An 11,223-nucleotide genomic window follows, 5' to 3' on the forward strand; every position below is an offset into this window, starting at 1 on the left:
ATGGTCACCAGTTGGCATCCTTCGGTTCTCCGTCCTGGACTGACTAGGAAAATGCATGCAGGGAATGACTACAAATGAAAATAACTATTTTATTTCCATTTACCTAGAAATAGAATGTCTTTAATTGATTAATTTTCTATTTCTAGTCTCAAATTTCTAAAAGCTTATTGGACGAAAAGAATAATTTCACCCTGGTAAAGTTTTACAGACGTATGTATGTTAGAATTGACAAGGCCAGCCAGGGTTACCTAGCAAAACTCTGTATCAGAATACAAAAAGCTAAGGGAGAGTTCGGTGGCAAAGAACTTGTCTAGCATGTCTGAGTCCTTGGACCTTAGTCCAAGCAGTACCCCTGACCTCAAAAAGGAGTGTTATGATTTGAATATAAAATATTCTCAATATGCTCATGACTTTAAACATTCAATCTTAGGTTTGCTCTTCTGTTTGGAGAGTGTGTAAAACCCTTCTCCAAATAGAAGAAATACACCACTTTTGAGCATCTTGAGATTCACCATTATCTAATTTCCCAGCTTCCTAATGCTCAGAAACATAATTAAGACAGAATGCAACCACTTGTTACCACTCGAGGATGGTCCCAGCTATCATGCCACTTCCAAATTTATAGAGTTATACCCTCTGATATTATAATGTTCTCCTTCCTTCCTTTTGTCAAATATTTTGGTCTGGATTCAACTCTCACTCCTACCCTGAACAGACAACAGAAAAAGAAACAAAATTGATGGAAAAATAAGCAACATACTCTTTTTCCATATAAAAATAAAATTAAAAAGGTAAACATGTGCGGTCATCATGATAATTTGCTTAATTGTATTTTATTAATTACATTTATTCACTTTGTATCCCCCCCATGAGCCTCTCCCTCCTCCCCTCCAGACCCCAACCTCCTTCTCCTTCTTCACACATGCCCCTCCCCAAATCCACTGATAGGGGAGGTCCTCCTCTCCTTCCTTCTCATCTTAGTCTATCAGATCTCATCAGGAATGGCTGCATTGTCATCTTCTGTGGCCTGGTAAGGCTGCTCCCCCCTCAGGGGGAGGTGATCAACCAGCAGGCCAATCAGATATGTCAGAGGCAGTCCCTCTTCCCATTACTATGGAACCCACTTGGACACTGAACTGCCATGGGCTACATCTGTGCAGGGGTTCTAGGTTATCTCCATACCTGGTACTTGGTTGGAGTATGAGTCTCTGGGAAGAGCCCTGTGTTCAAATTATCTGGTTCTGTTGTTCTCCTTGTGGGGTTCCTATCCTCTCCAGATCTTCCTATTTCCCACTTCTTACATAAGATTCCATGCATGTTGCCCAACAGTTGGCCATAAGTCTCAGCATCTGCTTTGATTATCTGCAGGGTAGAGCCTTTCAGAGGCCCTCTATGACAGGTTCCTAGGTTGTTTCCTGTTTTCTTCTTCTTCTGATGTCCATCCTCTTTGCCTTTTGGTATGGGGATTGGGCATTTTAGTCAGGGTCCTCTCTCTTGCTTAGTTTCTTTAGATGTACATGTTTTAGTAGGTTTATCCTATGTTATATGTCTATATGAGTGAGTATATACCGTGTGTGTCTTTCTGCTTCTGGGACAGCTAACTCAGGATGATCCTTTCCAGGTCCTACCATTTACCTGCAAATTTCATGATTTCCTTATTTTTCATTGTAGAGTAATACTCCATTGTGTACATATACCACAATTTCTGCATTCATTCTTCAGTTGAGGGGCATCTGGGGGAGTTTCCAGCTTCTGGCTATTACAAATAAAGTTTCTACAAACATGTTTGAGCAAATGTCCTTATTGTGTACTTGAGCCCCTTTTGGATATATGCCTAGGAGTGGTATGGCTGGATTATGAGGAAGCACTATTCCTAGTTGTCTGAGAAAGCACCAGATTGATTTTCAGAGTGGTTGTACTAGTTTGCATTTCCACTAGTAGTGGAGGAGGGTTCCCCTTTCTTCACAACCTCTCCAGCATGTGTTATCACTTGAGTTTTTCATCTTGGCCATTCTGATGGATGTAAGGTGAAATCTCAGGGTTGTTTTGATTTACATTTCCCTAATGGTTAATGATGTTAAGCATTTTTTTTAATTTTTTTTTTTACTATTAATTACACTTTGTTCACTTTGTCTCCCCCCATAAGCCCCTCCATCCTCCCCTCCTGATCCCACCCTCACTCCCCCTTCCTCATGCATGCCCCTCCCCAAGTCCATTGAAGGGGAGGGCCTCCTCTCCTTCCTTCTGATCTTAGTCTATCAGATCACCTCAGGATAGGCTGCATTGCCATCTTCTGTGGCCTGATGAGGCTCTTCCCCCCTCAGGGGGAGGTGATCAAAGAGCAGGCCAATCAGATTATGTCAGAGGCAGTCCCTATTCCCATTACTAGGGAAACCACTTGGACACTGAAATATCATGTGTTACATCTGTGCAGGAGTTCTAGGTTATCTCCATGAACAATCCTTGGTTGGAGTATGAGTCTCTGGGAAGTTCCCTGTGTTCAATTTTTCTTTTTCTGTTGCTCTCCTTGTATGGTTACCATCCTCTCCAGCTCTTACTATTTCCCACATCTTACATAAGATTCCATGCACTCTGCCCAACAGTTGGCCATAAGTCTCAGCGTCTGCTTTGATTATCTGCAGGGCAGAGGCTTTCAGAGGCCCACTGTGGCAGGTTCCTAGGTTGTTTCCTGTTTTCTTTGTCTTCTGATGTCCAGTCTCTTTGCCTTTCATGATGGGAATTGAGTATTTTAGTCAGGGTCCTCTCTCTTGCTTAGTTTCTTTAGATGTACATTTTTTAGTAGGTATATACTATGTTATGTCTATATGAGTAAGAATATATCATGTGTGTCTTTCTGCTTCTGGGACAACTCACTCAGGATGATCCTTTCTAGGCCCCACCATTTACCTACAAATTTCATGATTTCCTTATTTTTCATTGCTGAGTAATTCTCCATTGTGTAGATGTACCACAATTTCTGCATCCATTATTCAGTTGAGGGGCATCTGGGCTGTTTCCAGCTTCTGGCTATTACAAATAAAGCTGCTACAAACATGGTTGAGCAAATGTCCTTGTTGTGTACTTGAGCCTCTTTTGGATATATGCCTAGGAGTGGTAGGGCTGGGTCTTGAGAAAGCGCCAGATTGCTTTCCAGAGTGGTTGTACAAGTTTACATTCCCACCCCCAATGAAGGAGGGTTCCCCTTTCTCCACAACCTCTCCAACATATGTTGTCACTTGAGTTTTTCATCTCGGCCATTCTGATGGGTGTGAGGTGATATCTCAGCATTGTTTTGATTTGCATTTCCCTAATGGCTAATGAGGTTGAGCACTTCTTTAAGTGTTTCTCTGCCATTCAATATTCCTCTACAGAGAATTCTCTGTTTAGCTCTGTTCCACATTTTTTTAATTGGATTACTTGTTTTGGTGCTTTTCAGCTTCTGTAGTTCTTTATATATACTCGATATTAGTCCTTTATCAGATAGAGGGTTGGTGAAGATTCTTTCCCAATCTGTAGGCAGTCCTTTTGTTTTTATGACGGTATCCTCTGCTTTACAGAAGCTTTTCAGCTTCATGAGGTCCCATTTATTGATTGTTGCTCTTAGAGCCTGTGCTGTTGGTGTTCTGTTCAGGAAGTTTTCTCCTGTGCCAATGAGTTCAAGGGTATTCCCCACTTTTTTTCCTAACCAATTTAATGTGTCTGGTTTTATGTTGAGGTCTTTGATCCACTTGGACTTTAGTTTTGTGTAGGGTGATAAGTATGGATCTATTTTCATTTTTCTGCATGTAGACATCCAGTTGGACCAGCACCATTTGTTGAAGATGCTTTCTTTTCTCCATTGTATGGTTTTGGCATCTTTGTAAAAGATCAGGTGTCCATAAGTGTGTGGATTTTTCTCTGGGTCATCTTTTGGGTTCCATTGATCCACCATGCTGTTTCTATGCCGGTACCATGCAGTTTTTATTATTGTTGCTCTATAGTACAGCTTAAGGTCAGGGATGTAGATACCTCCAGAAGATCTTTTATTGTAGAGGATTGTTTTAGCAATTCTGGGTTTCTTGTTATTCCATATGAAGTTGAGAATTTTTCTTTCTAGGTCTGTAAAGAATTGTGTTGGCAATTTGATGGGAATTGCATTGAATCTGTACATTGCTTTTGGTAAGATGGCCATTTTTACTATGTTAATCCTGCCAAGCCATGAGCATGGGAGATCTTTCCATCTTCTCATATCTTCTTCTAATTCTTTCTTCAGAGACTTGAAATTTTTTTTTCATACAAGTCTTTGATTTGCTTGGTTAGGGTTACACCAAGCTACTTTAAGTCATTTGTGGCTATTGTAAACGGTGTTGTTTCCCTAATTTCTTTCTCAGCCCTTTTGTCTTTTGAGGGCTACTGATTTTATTTTTTTTTTAGTTAATTTTGTATCCAGTCACTTTGCTGAAGGTGTTTATCAGCTGTAGGAGTTCCCTGGTAGAGTTTTTGAGGTCACTCACATATATTATCATATCATCTGCAAATAGTGATAATTTGACTTCTTCCTTTCCAATTTGTATCCCCTTGATCTCCTTCAACTGTCTTATTGCTCTAGCAAGGACTTCCAGAACTATGTTGAAGAGATAAGAAGAGAGTGGGCAGCCTTTCTTTGTCCCTGATTCCAGTGGGATTGTTTTAAGTTTCTCTCCATTCAGTGATGTTGGCTATAGGTTTGCTGTTTATCATCTTTATTATGTTTAGATATGTGCCTTGTATCCCTGATCTTTCCAATACTTTAAACCTGAATGGATGTTGGATTTTGTCAAATGCTTTTTCAGCATCTAGGGAGATTATCATGTGGTTTTTTTCTTTCAATTTGTTAATATGGTGGATCACATTGATGGATTTCTGTATATTGAACCACCCCTGCATGCCTGAGATGAATCCTGCTTAGTCATAGTGGATGATTTCTTTGATGTGTTCTTGGATTCGGTTTGCAAGTATTTTGTTGAATAGTTTTGCATCAATGTTCATAGGGGAGATTGGCCTGAAATTCTCTTTCTTTGTTGGGTCTTTGTGAGGTTTAGGTTCCAAGGTGACTGTGGCTTCATAGAATGAGTTTGGTAATGATCCTTCTGTTTCTATTTTGTGGAATAGTTTGAAGAGTGCTGGAGTTAGCTCTTCTTTGAAGGTCTGCTAGAATTCTGCGCTAAAACCATCTGGCCCTGGGCTTTTTCTAGATGGGAGACTTTCAATGACTGCTTCTATTTCCTTGGGGGATATAGTACTATTTAATTGATTTACCTGGTCCTTATTCAGCTTTGGTAAGTGGAATCGATTGAAAGAAAATATCCACTTCATTTAGATTTTCAAATTATGTCCCCCTTTTCATTTCTGATTTTGTTGATTTGGGTGGTGTCTCTCTGCCTTTTAGTTAGCTTGGCTAAGGGTTTGTCTATGTGGTTAATTTTCTCAAAGAACCAGCTCTTGGTTTCATTGATTCTTTGAATTGTTTTATTTGTTTCTAATTGATTGATTTCAGCCCTGAGTTTGACTATTTCCAGCCGTCTGCTCCTCTTTGTTGTGTCTGCTTCTTCTTTTTCTAGGGTTTTTAAGTGAGCCATTAACTTGCTTGAATGTGCTGTCTCGAATTTCTTCTTGAAGGCACTTAGTACTGTGAACTTTGCTCTTAGCACTGCTTTCATTGTGTCCCACAAGTTTGGGTATGTTGTGTCTTCATTTTCATTGAGTTCTAGGAAGACTTTAATTTCTTTCTTTATTTCTTCCCTGACCCAGCTGTCATTTATTAGCAAGTTGTTCCGTTTCCATATGTGTGTAGTCTTTTTGCTATTTCTGTTGTTGTTGAGGTCCATCTTTATTCCATGGTCATCAAACAGGATACAAGGGATTATTTCAATCTCCTTGTATCTGTTGAGGCTCGCATTGTGACCAACTATTTGGTCTATTTTGGAGAAGGTTCCATGAGGTGCGGAGAAGAAGGTAAGTTCTTTTGTGTTTGGGTGTAGGGTTCTGTAAATGTCTGTTAGGTCCGTTTGATTCATGACCTCTGTCAGAGATATTGTTTCTTTGTTTAATTTCTGTTTTGTTGACCTGTCCTTTGTTGAGAGTGGGGTGTTGAAGTCTCCCACTATTAATGTGTGGGGATCTATGTGTGGTTTAAGTGTTATCAATGTTTCTTTCACAAATGTGGGTGCCCTTGTATTTGGGGCACAGATATTCCTGGTGGAATTTTCCCTTGATGAGTATGAAGTGTCCTTCCCCATCTCTTTTGATTAATTTTGGTTGAAAGTTTATTTTATCAGATATTAGAATGGCTACTCCTGCTTGCTTCTTGGGTCCATTTGCTTGGAAAGCCCTCTTCCAACCTTTTATCCTCAGGTAATGTCTATCTTTGTGACTTTGGTGTGTTTCTTGTATGCAACGGTTTGCTGGGTTTTGTTTATGCATCCATTCTGTTAGTCTGTGTCTTTTTATTGGAGAGTTGAGTCCATTGATGTTGAGAGAGATTAATGACCAGTGGCTGTTAGATCCTTTGATTTTGATGTTGGCTGCGGTCATAATGTTGTGTGCTTGGTTGCTTTTTGTTTTACTGTAGTGAGGTTAATCATTTCCTGTGTTTTCTTAAAAGTAGCTAGTTTTTTTTTGGGTTGTATTTTCCCTTCTAGTGTCTTCAGTAGTGCTGGATTTGTGTGTAGGTATTGTTGAAATTTCTTTTTGTTGTTGAATATCTTGTTTTCTCTGTCTATTAGGACTGAGAGTTTTGCGGGGTATAGTAACCTGGGCTGACATTTGTGTTCTCTTAGGGTCTGCATGATAGCTGTCCAGGCCCTTCTGGCTTTCATGGTCTCTGTTGAAAAGTCAGGTGTGATTCTAATGGGTTTGCCGTTATATGTTAAAAATATGGACCACTTCACGAATTTGCATGTTATCCTTGTGCAGGGGCCATGCTAATCTTCTCTGTATTGTTCCAATTTTAGTATATGTACTGCCGAAGTGAGCACTCCTGTCATGTTTCTAATGAAGATTTTATTCCACATTTGCTAAATGAATAGCAACTATGGATATACTAGTTAAATGCATTCACCTTTTAAATTTTGTCAAACCATATTTTTTATGCTTATGAGTTTCAGTGGCTATAAGTTAGGCATTGGTGAGGCAGAGAAAATAACATATTTCCAAGTTCAGCTGAAAAACATAGATTTTTAACATCATCAGTTATAAGTGGGCAATACAGATATTTTTTATAGCTATTTATTGTAAAAGTATAAATTAGAAAGTTTTTGGTATAGGTTTTCATGCCAAGAATTATATAGATTGAAGAAAATTTTGTGTATATATATATAGAATATATATGAGATACATGCATGTAGATATGCATACACATGCTCACTCTAATGATGTTTTATACAGAAAAGGGAATAAAATAAATTTTCTTTATGTTACAGGTAAAGCGTACTTATATGGTATATATAATCTGTGGATTATTAATCAGTTTTAAACAGACAAAAACCCTAAAACATTATGGTAATGAACATATATTTGAAGTTCAAATATTAGTATAGAATTTACACAAAAACTTACACATTCTAGATAGGAACTGATAAAGATGCTCTTCCTTGTGTTTTATTTCACAGATGGCTAATAATAAACACACCGTAAAAGTTTATATTTCCACCAGCAATGGAGGAAGGTTCCTCCTTCTCCACATCCTCTTCAGCATGTGTTGTCACTTGAGTTTTTCATCTTGGCCATTCTGATGGGTGTAAGGTGATATCTCAGGGTCTTTTTGATTTGCATTTCCCTGATGACTAAGGACTGTGAGAGTTTTTCTAAATGTTTCTCTGACATTCTATATTCCTCTACTGAGAATTTTCTGTTTAGATCTGTACCTCATTTTTAATTGGATTACTTGATTTGCTGCTGTTAAATTTTGTGAGTTCTTTATATATTCTGGACATTAGCCCTCTGTCAGATAAAGGGTTGGTGAAGATCCTTTCCCAGTCTGTAAGCTATTGTTTTGTTCTGACGACAGTGTCCTTGGCTTTGCAGAGCTTTTCGTTTTCATGAGGTCCCATTTATTTATTGTTGCTCTTAGAGCCTGTGCTGTTGGTGTTCTCTTCAGGAAGTTGTCTCCTGTTCCAATGACTTCAAGGCTTGTACAACCACTTTGGAAATCAATCTAGCACTTTCTCAAACAATTAGGAATAGTGTTACTACTATTCCTTTACTACTCCTAGGCATATACCCAAAAGAGGCTCAAGTACACAAAAAGGACATTTGCTCAACCATATTTGTAGCAGCTTTATTTGTAATAGCCAGAATCTGTAATCAGCCCACATGTCCCTCAATTAAGAACTGGATACAGAAATTGTGGTACATTTACACAATGGAATACTACTCAGCAATGAAAAACAAGGAAATTGTGAAATTTTCAGGAAAAGTGGTGGGATCTAGAGAAGATCATCCTGAGTGAGATAATCCAGAAGCAGAAAGATATACGTGGTATATGTTCACTTATAAGTGGATATTAGACATATAATTTATGATAAGCATACACCTAAAGAAACTAAGCAAGAAGGAGGGCCCTGGGTAAGATGATCAATCTTCACTTAGAAAGGCAAATGGGATAGACATAGGAAGAGGGTGAAAACAAGGAATACGACAGGAGCCTACCATGGAAGGCCTCTGAAAAGACTCTACCCAGCAGGGTATTAAAGCAGATGCTGAGGCTCATAATCAAACTTTGGGCAGAATGTAGGAATCTTATGAAAGAAGGGGGAGATAGAAAGATCTGGATGGGACTGGAACTACACAAGGAGAGAACAAAAAAATTTGGGCACAGTGGTCTTCCCTGAGATTGATACTTCAACCAAAGACCATGCATGCAGATAACCTAGAACCCCTGCACAGATATAGCCAATGGCAGCTCAGTGCCCAAATGGGCTCCTGAGTAAGGGGAACAGGAGCTGTCTTTGACATGAACTCAGTGGCTGGCTTTTTGATCACCTCCCCCTGAGGGGTGAGCAGCCTTAGGAGTCCAAAGAGGAAGGAAGACATTGCATCCAATCTTGATGAGACTGGATAGGTTAGGGTCAGATGGAAAGGGAGGAGGACCTCCCTTATCAGTGGACTGGGGAAGGGGCATAGGAGAAGAGAAAGGGTCAAAGGATGATAGGATAGGGAGGGAACAAGGGATGGAGCTACAGGTCGGATAGAAAATTTTAATTAAAAAATAGAAAGTGAATAAATTGTAACAAATAAAAAATTAAAAATACTTCTAAAAATAAAAAAATAAATACACTTGTTCTCTCTGACAACTGCTCTATACCTTTATTCAATGACTATAGGAAAGTACTTTGATTTTTTATAATCCTATCACTTTGCTGAGAAAAGATTGGCATTCTCATAATAAACTACTCTATATTACATTATAGACACATTCAAAAGTCAGAGGCAAAATCTTCCCTAACTCTTACACGGGGAAATTTATGAGTTTAGAAGTATGAGGTATGTCTCAGCAAAGATGAAGCCTTCTTTGGGGAAAGAAAATAGAACAACAATGGATTGATCCTGTGATAGGGATAGATATTAACTGGATAAATTTTATCCTTTGGGAAACATTATCAAAGTGAGGAGGAGAAGATAGAAAATATTTTTTTGAAAAAAAATGGATTTTTTTCCTCAACACTACAGTTTGTAGGTTTCACAATGAATAATGTCCAATAAAAAGCATGGAGAAGGTTTTTAGTAAGCAGGGGCATAGCTGTGAGGACAAGAGGAAAGCAGAAATAAGAATAACAAGGTGAGCACAACAAGAGTAGCCTCCAAATGTCAGAAAATTTCTATCCCCAAAATTACCCCCTTCAGAAATGGGTGAAAATAAATGGGAAATTAAACATACTTTACTCCCAAATGAAAATAATGTACAGGAACAAACTCCTCGGCTGTCACTGAAGTAGGACAGCTTGATGTCTGAAAATTCCAGAGGTGAAGTAAGGCAAGTTCTTAAGAACAGCCATAGGCAAAGCAATTGTTCTCCTGGCCAGAGGCTGTCGGGTGGTAAAGCACTTTGTTTTTGAAGTTAGCCAAAGGCACAAGAGAACACAAAGTGATAAAGCTTTTTCTTGAAGACAAGGTTATAAGTTAAAAAAAAAAAATTTCAAAGCAAGCATTTCTTTAGCAAAGGGGTAAAACTGTCTGGAGTCCCTATGGATGAAGAAGCCCAGAGACAAGGGGGATTGAAAGCACAAATAATTATATGAACCCTGTTCAGGACCATTCTGCTGGAAGATTGGGTGTGCATTTCAGTGAAGCTAGAGTCTATGAGCAGCATGTATAACTTTCATTTAGATGTACAGTACAGCTACAACAGCAGAATTAATACAAGTGTCGTATTTCACTCAGTAGTGGAGAGTGCAGGTTATAGCAAAATCCTCTGCACTCATTCCATCCTTTCTGCCATCCCATCCCACCCTCATTCTTGTCCCTTCTTTCCCACTGTCTTCCACTGTTTCTCTCTTCCATAGGCCATTTGTGTCCTTTTTGACTTTAGTATTTTCCTTCAGATAGTAGTTCATTATCACTGAAAGAGTCCTGGCCGGAACACTCGCAGGCAGGAACAGATGCAGAGGACATGGAGGACTGCTTCTTACTGGCTCACTCAGCCTGTTTTCTGGTAGAACCCAGGACAACCTGTCCAGAGGTGGTCACATAAAATGGGCTGGGTCCTCTCCCATTGGTCACTAATTTGAAAACTAAAAATGCTCTACAGGTTTGCCTATTTTACAAATTTACAAAGGCATTTTCTCAATTCTTATCTTCTTATATCAAATGACACTAGCCTGTGCCAAATTTACATAAAATTTGCCAGCAAAATCTCTATATCAATATGACCAATTCTAGACACAGTTTAATGTGCTTAAGACAGTCATTTTTAAGGCATGATTTGCTGGACATGCAAGAAGTTTTTAACTTTAATTTAAGTAGTAGGGTAAAAGTTATTTTTGTGTTTGTGTGAGTGTGTATGTGTGTGAAAACATATTGTCATTTAGAGAGTCTAGGTTGGAATTCACCTTAAAAGGAATCTTCCTACTCCAGTTTTAAATGCTTAAATTGTCAAAAACAGCCATGTTTTTCTCTCTCTTTTTTGCCGTTAAAATTAAGAGCAAGAGTCTCAGCATCCACTTTAAAACCACACTGGGTAGAGTCTTCCAGAGGCTCTCTGTGGTA

General features: G+C 38.8%; 1 non-coding gene across 1 annotated transcript; it reads right to left on the bottom strand.

The window, feature by feature from the left end:
* Nucleotides 1-6,888: 6,888 nt before the first annotated feature.
* On the bottom strand, nt 6,889-6,995 carry LOC129668633 (U6 spliceosomal RNA). The gene has a single exon (XR_008718953.1). It is a non-coding gene; the product is annotated as a U6 spliceosomal RNA (small nuclear RNA).
* Between the last annotated feature and the right edge of the window lie 4,228 nt (nt 6,996-11,223).

The sequence above is a fragment of the Psammomys obesus genome, unplaced genomic scaffold, assembly GCF_907164565.1.
Source record: "Psammomys obesus unplaced genomic scaffold, mPsaObe1.curated_primary_1811, whole genome shotgun sequence".
NCBI lineage: Eukaryota > Metazoa > Chordata > Mammalia > Rodentia > Muridae > Psammomys > Psammomys obesus.